This window comes from Gouania willdenowi, chromosome 5 (assembly GCF_900634775.1).
Source record: "Gouania willdenowi chromosome 5, fGouWil2.1, whole genome shotgun sequence".
NCBI lineage: Eukaryota > Metazoa > Chordata > Actinopteri > Blenniiformes > Gobiesocidae > Gouania > Gouania willdenowi.
Window position 1 is genome coordinate 16595586 of NC_041048.1, and position 6968 is coordinate 16602553.

Consider the following 6968-nt stretch of genomic DNA (forward strand, 5'->3'; position numbering starts at 1 on the left):
TGCCTACCCTGACTGCACGTCACTGGTTATCGGACACAATGCAGAGGTGTCTACTCGTACTTGTAGATCACGCTCCAATACCACAGTCCGATAGCTCTGATGCATTTGTTGCTTCACCCAATTTGATTTTTTGATTAGGCAGATTGGTTTTGAAAGAACAATGTTCATTATATTTCTATTGTACAATTAAGGCAAGGTTAAAACAATAAACAGTTGTAGAAATATAAACAACAAAAAGCCTGCAAATGGCAAAAAAAACTAAATCCAAGAGTCTTACAGTATATTTCGAGTCCTTGAATGCCGTGTTCTCTTGGCTAGCCACCCAGTCCCCATCTGGGAACTTTGGAATCTTTGGGCAATCTTCTGCCTTTGGGAGTATACCCAAAAACCTGACCTTTGAGCCAACAATATAACGCTTTTCCAGCAGCAAATGGAAACGATTTTATCATTATTCATGCCATACGGCTTGCATGCTGACTAGTGGTGTCCCAATCTGATATTGATAGTAGCTATTGCTCCCATATCAGCACAAAAAAGTGTTCAGATTATATTGGCCTGCATCTAAATTTTTTGACACAAGCAGTCAATTCCAGACTCCATCCGCTCCAGCAGCTTCATCCATTTTTTTTTTTTTTTTAATTAGATTTATTGAGTTTATTTTTTTTGGTTATTAAATTGTTGAATATTCATTTGCTTAAGGTTAAAATGTATATAACCCATTGGTTAATAATGAATGGGTAAGTTTTTCTCATACCTACTGTTGCTGACCATTGTTCTCTGTGTGAGTAACATTTCAAAAAAAATCCACAGAACAAAAAAAGTATAGCAAAAGTATGCATGGTTCATGCTGATATCGGATCAATCAATATCGGTATTGCATCAGAAGTAAAACAGTTGTATCAGGAGTCAGGACACCCCTAATGGTGACCATTCCATCTTTGGGATTGAGAAGATTAATACCAAAAGTTTGGTTGCCAAACTGGAAGTTCCATCCAGAAAAATTGGAGCTTACTGATTGGCTCTTTGAAATGCCTTTTAACATAAAAGGCATACTTAACAGTTTATACAATTTAAAATTTCTAATTTTATTATTTTATTTATTTTTTCTAAATATTTAGTATATATTAATGCAAAGTTATTTATTTATTATTTTAATAATGAAATACTTTTGATGCGGCTTTGGTGAATGAAAAATGAATCACTCTATACACTGTATTTACACAAATAACTTGAGATCAGCCATATATAAGTAATCAAACCTACATCAAGACAGTTACATCATTAACTGATTTAATTTACCACCATACAACCTCTGTATTTATATATGTACAGTATGTAAATAAAACACCTTACTTTAGACATTTTCCAATTGACAATGACAAAGTGTTAATCATAGCATTATTTACATGTACAGTAAATGTGACTATTTGAATTGTTGATTTATTTTTTAGTTTTTTGTAATGACATCCTAAACACTGTTATTTCTGATGGCCACCACAATCTTATTTAGGCTGCTAAACTGTGGCTGTGTAAGAAATTGCATACTAACGTGCGTGACCTTAAAATAAGTATGTAGCGCGTTCCAATTAGATAGTACTGAATGTATACTATAACAGGACAGTATGCACGGTGGGCACACTAGTCATACTCAACCACCCCCATGATGTATTGAGAGTGGAATGTAAAAACATCTTGGGACTGCGTTTAAAGGCGCAGTCTGCAACTCTTATAAAAGTGACTTTTTGTCATATTTGCTAAAGCTGTCACTATGTACGAACAGATTTACATGAAACTAGTAGTTTGTGTGAAAAAACAGACTCATTGAGTCCCTCCTGCTGCTCCTGCAGCCTTTGGCAGATTGAGAGAATGCACCAAGTCCGAGCAAAAACAACCAATCAATTGTTACACTAGAACTCTGTGGTGCATGTGTTGTTCATGTGTGCGCAGCAGCCTCCGTGTGGGCTGCTGTAAGTGACACCGCTGTTGTTGCTGCTGCTGCTGAGGTGTGTGCACATTGAAAGAGAGAAGCGCTGCAGTAATATGCTTTTAACAGAGCATGTTATATTACTGTGATGTTGCTGTCGGACTAACGTTAGCTTGTTAGCTCCTCTGAGGGAGGGACTTTGGGAAGTTTGGAGGCAGGGCAAGAGAGCAGCAGGGAGAGAGGGATCTGTGAGTTGCAGACTGCACCTTTAAGCTCAAAGGCAAACATGCCCATTTCAAAACAAAAGCATTTCTTCTTGTCTTCCATTAGTTTTTTTTACCCTTTGTTGTAAATAGGGCTCTTGTTTTGAAGTTAACAGGAAGTTTAGTCGGTCGCACAATGGCAGATCTCTAAGAATCTATTGTACTTGGACACATTCTTGCTTAAAAAGCTTTCAGAACTTTCAAAGGTGAAAAATTAACTTTGTATTTTTAGTCTAGAGTAGTGTGTAGTCTGAATTTAAACACAGTCTGTGTGCCCTTGCACATACTTTAACTTTCATTCGAGGTTGATACAGGGACTAAGGGAAATACGTAATTTCTATTTAAGCCAATACTATTTCTATTGAATGTATTTTATGACAAATTCTTTGTGCTCTCAGTGCAATTTGTCACCTGTTTTCAATCCACCCTGGAGACGTTTTATTCTACATAGACAGGAATAATACAATTGAGCCATGTTAGCAAGCAGCTGAGTAGAAGATTAGTGGAGTATTTCTGGATATGGAAGATGTGTCATATTTCAGAGATGTGGATGGTAGGGAAGCGATTCTACTCATGATGCACCCTCACATGTCTTGATTGTGTGTTCCAGAGGAAAACAGTATGCTGCAACTCCCCAGTGTTCTATTTGTAATAAATTAAAGCATTTTCAAAACTATTAATGTGCATTATATTGGTATTTTCACCATCATATGAGACAACTTCATTTGATTGTTACTCAATGAGAATTTTGCTGCTACTCTCAATCGTCCCACCTGGATTGATGCAAGCTGAAGATCATTTTCTGAGCTACTCATCCATGTATTGGCTCACATCCATCGCATGCTTTGTTTTAGGTCCCGGAGAGGGAAAAAAAAAAAAAAAGGATTCAAATCCCGGAGAATACAAATGGGAATGCTCACTACCTGGATGCCAAGATCCTGCTTTGAATCAGATTAAAGTGCATTATCGAATGCACAGAATGCACTGAAAATAAATCAAGCTTTATTGTGTGCTGGGGAGAACAGCCTGCATCCACAGGAATTTTGCATTTAGGGAAATTCTATGAAAATCTTGTTTTGAACAGCTATCAAAACCGAGTATTTCTCCGCACAGTAGTTTTGAGTTGCACTTTAAAACTTTGCCCAAAAAACAAAACTTTACCTAAATATGTGGGACGAGGGTGAAAACAGACACATATTTCTCCGGTTTTTGTTTCCTTTTATTGCAGAAATCCTTAGATTTCCTCTATACTCTGCTTCACTCACAACTGTCCGCTACACTGCAGATATATGATACAGGCCTGCATTCAGAACACAGACTCGATACAAATGCGAAGTGGCAGGCGTGACAGTTAAAAAAAAAAAGACAATGGACTCCCCGGCGTTCTCAAAGCCTTTGTTTTATCAACCAGCCTTCTTCTGTAGTCATTTTAATGTGTATAATAAAAATGCATCGGATGCATCCCCTTGTCCTCAGCAGAGCGTCACTCAGGGGACGACAGTATGTAGACCTCTATGAGAGCTAATGACCCACAGCTTTCAGAGTCTTGCAAACATCAGCATAATTAGGTTCAGTCTCTGCACTCAACCTTCCCTTTAAATGCCCTTGAAAGCAAAACACGGCAAGTGATATTGACAAACGCACAATAAAATAAAGCCCACATTTGAAGGAGCTTATTTTTCAAGGATATTATTTCAACTGCTTCCACTGCAATAAAAGAAAGAATTTTTCAAATTGCCCCGCTTACAAGATTTAGAGTGCTTTTTCTTTTTTTTTTGGTCTACTTTCTACACATTTTTCCCAATATGTGAAGAAGGTTAGGAGAGTTTGTGTCACAATTCGTTTGCACTTGAGTCATGAACATTTAAGTTATGTGCCCATGAGGCAATTATTATTTTGATAATATCAAATTTTTTTTCTGGCAAAATTGTGAAAAAAGTCAAAGTACATAATCGCAATTTAACATTGCTTGAGTAATTTTGAATGCATAGCGAGGCAGCACGCTTCTTGCCAGCTTGTCTGTTTGTGGGTAGAGCCCTGGGAACTCAATGTGTGAAGCCTCTATGTTAGGTTAATACAAGGTTTTTAATTACTGATAGGAGTGAACAAGCGTGTGAAAGGCTGTCTTTTTTCATGTGTGTGCACCTGCCTTGTTACCTTTTGGGAGCTTTAGGGTCGGATCAGCAAACGCTTAAAACCCTGTACTCAATAGACATAGAAAATAATTGATTTATTCAATGACTGGGAAGTATAGGTCCAAAACACTATATGTTTTTCATTACATTTGCCCATACTCTCACCCAATCTAAGCATAATGTAATGTAACCCTGGAATGGACTCGCAAAACTTAGAATGAGATGAGGTCCATTCTACTGCCTGAGTGGCAGGCACGCATGTAGAGATTGTTGATAGTCGAGTACTCATATATTTGCCCTTTTATCAGCACACAATATGGCATACATATAATATATGGTTTAATAAAAAAAAGAAAAAAAAAAAACACTTCATGGACCTATGTATTTGCTTTGTGTTTAAAATGCCTGATTTTTCAAATATAATGCACAGTGTGAGACATTTACTGAGACAGAACTACTGACATATGATACTCATATTGTTTCAGTTTATGTATTTGTTTCAGTTTAACAAAAAAATATTCAAACATACAGTAAATCACAATTTAAAAATATATATCAAGACTAAAACTGGCAGAAGCAAAAATGCATATATGACCAACATAAATAATAACATTCAAGTTAGCTTTCTTAATAATACACTTATACAATATACCATTTTTGGTTCCAAAAAACATAAGTTTATTTTTTGCAATATTAAATGATAATTTGTTCATATCAAACAAACTTTTAAGCACTGTGATTTGCTTTTTCTATTTTTTATTTTTTTTATTTTTTACCAAAAGTTCATTTTTTTTTTTTTTCTGGAACAAATGATGGATATATCATCTGCAAACATAACTAAAATTAAAGAGGTTTGATAAACCACAAAGATCATTAATGCAATTTGTAAATAATTTAGGACCAATCACAGAACCCTGTGGTATTCCTCAAACTATATTTTTACATCAGGATATTGTTGCCTATTTTCTAGATAGCTCATCAGTGAATACACACGACTATTCATTGTGTCTTGTAGAACTTGTGTTCCTTAAATGAGTTTTTTTTTTAAAAAATTTAATGTTATTAGCAATGTGTGTCTGCAGAATAGTAATTTCTCTGCTGATGTTCATGTGTTCTCAGAGGAAGCTGCTCCTGCTTTGTGAAACAAATTCAGCTAAAGTCATGAATTATTGATGCTGCCCTTCGCTCTGGTTCATACCTGCCTCTTCCAAACAACAATTAGCACATCATGCTTATATTTGTATATGCAACAATATGCATTAGTAACAAACGTCTTTTTGTTTCCCTTATCGCCTTGTTTTGTTGACATTTTGCTCAAATCGCATTATGTTGATTAAAAAGTACATATTTATGCCCCTGGAAAAACATTTTTATTCACACCTACCTAGTGTTATTCACACCAAGCTCACTAGCTAAGGTGGAATAACTCTCCTCGTTTGCCTTAATTAAAAATAGCTATGGCCGTTTAAAGAAATAACAGTACAATAACTGACTTTAATCCAAACAATTACAATGTCATATGAAATAGGGAAAATAGCAAAGTCTGGAGTAAAGAGAGAGAACAGCAACATGACATTCAGGAGGAAATTACAATCTGAATTGAAGTACACAAAGACAGATGTTAACAAGATGCACATGTTGAGGCACAGCAGTGAAAATTCATTTTAAAAGTAAATATCTATAATTTTCAAAGAAATCAACATTGACACAGTTTCAAGTAATTTAATGTTCAATAAAGTCTCAGTTCTCACTGGGTGCTGATTAGAAAACATGACTCTATTCATCTCAACCCCTCCATCAAGTCCATACACACCAGTGTTCGAGACATCATATGAAAGCCATCATCTCCACTGCAATGGTTGGAGATTGCTTGTATTTGCAGTTATTTTTTTTTCCATGTTTCCAAACATCTTCTCATTAGTTTAGAATTCTGATGATACGTGTTTACATCAATTTAATTGTAGAGCCTCTCCACTTAGTGCCGTTGAATTAATTCTGCAAGTTTGGTGGTGGTGACATCATTTTCAACACTTTCCAGTGAGTTCAAAGCCGGACTCAGACGCAGAGAGAAAGCCACGTTATGTGAAGCAGCCAAAACTAAATGACAGTTGCCCAAACAGTAATTGGAGGATTTCAAAAGGAAAATTTAGAATGCTGCATTCTTGTTGTTGGACAGGCGTTAAATCATGTTTGTAACTATTCAATGCCCCACGGTTCAGTTTTCATCTCCAAAACAATATTCCAGTACGCATCATAATAGCAATTATGTACACATTTAGACATAAAGACATGCAATATGAAATAACACAGTCTTTAACTTGCAATGTGGGGAACATGAGGTGGGGTTTGAAGGGGGCTTTTTTAGGCTGCGCAGCAGGCACAGCGCATTAGAGGACAATTTAGCAGGGAAAATATAGAGATAATTCATATATTATGGTGCCAGAAAAACAGTAGAGTCCTTGTATATGTGCTCTTATTTTGAAATGAACAACGTCCAGTCTCACCATAATGAAAAACAAGTGTTTTTTTTTTTTTTTTGTTTCTGTCCTCTGGTATTTCTGTTTTTTGGTTGTAGAAACAAACATTACAAATCTATCAATTATTAAACGATTGTGTATACCTTATTGACTCTGATATGAGGAAGAG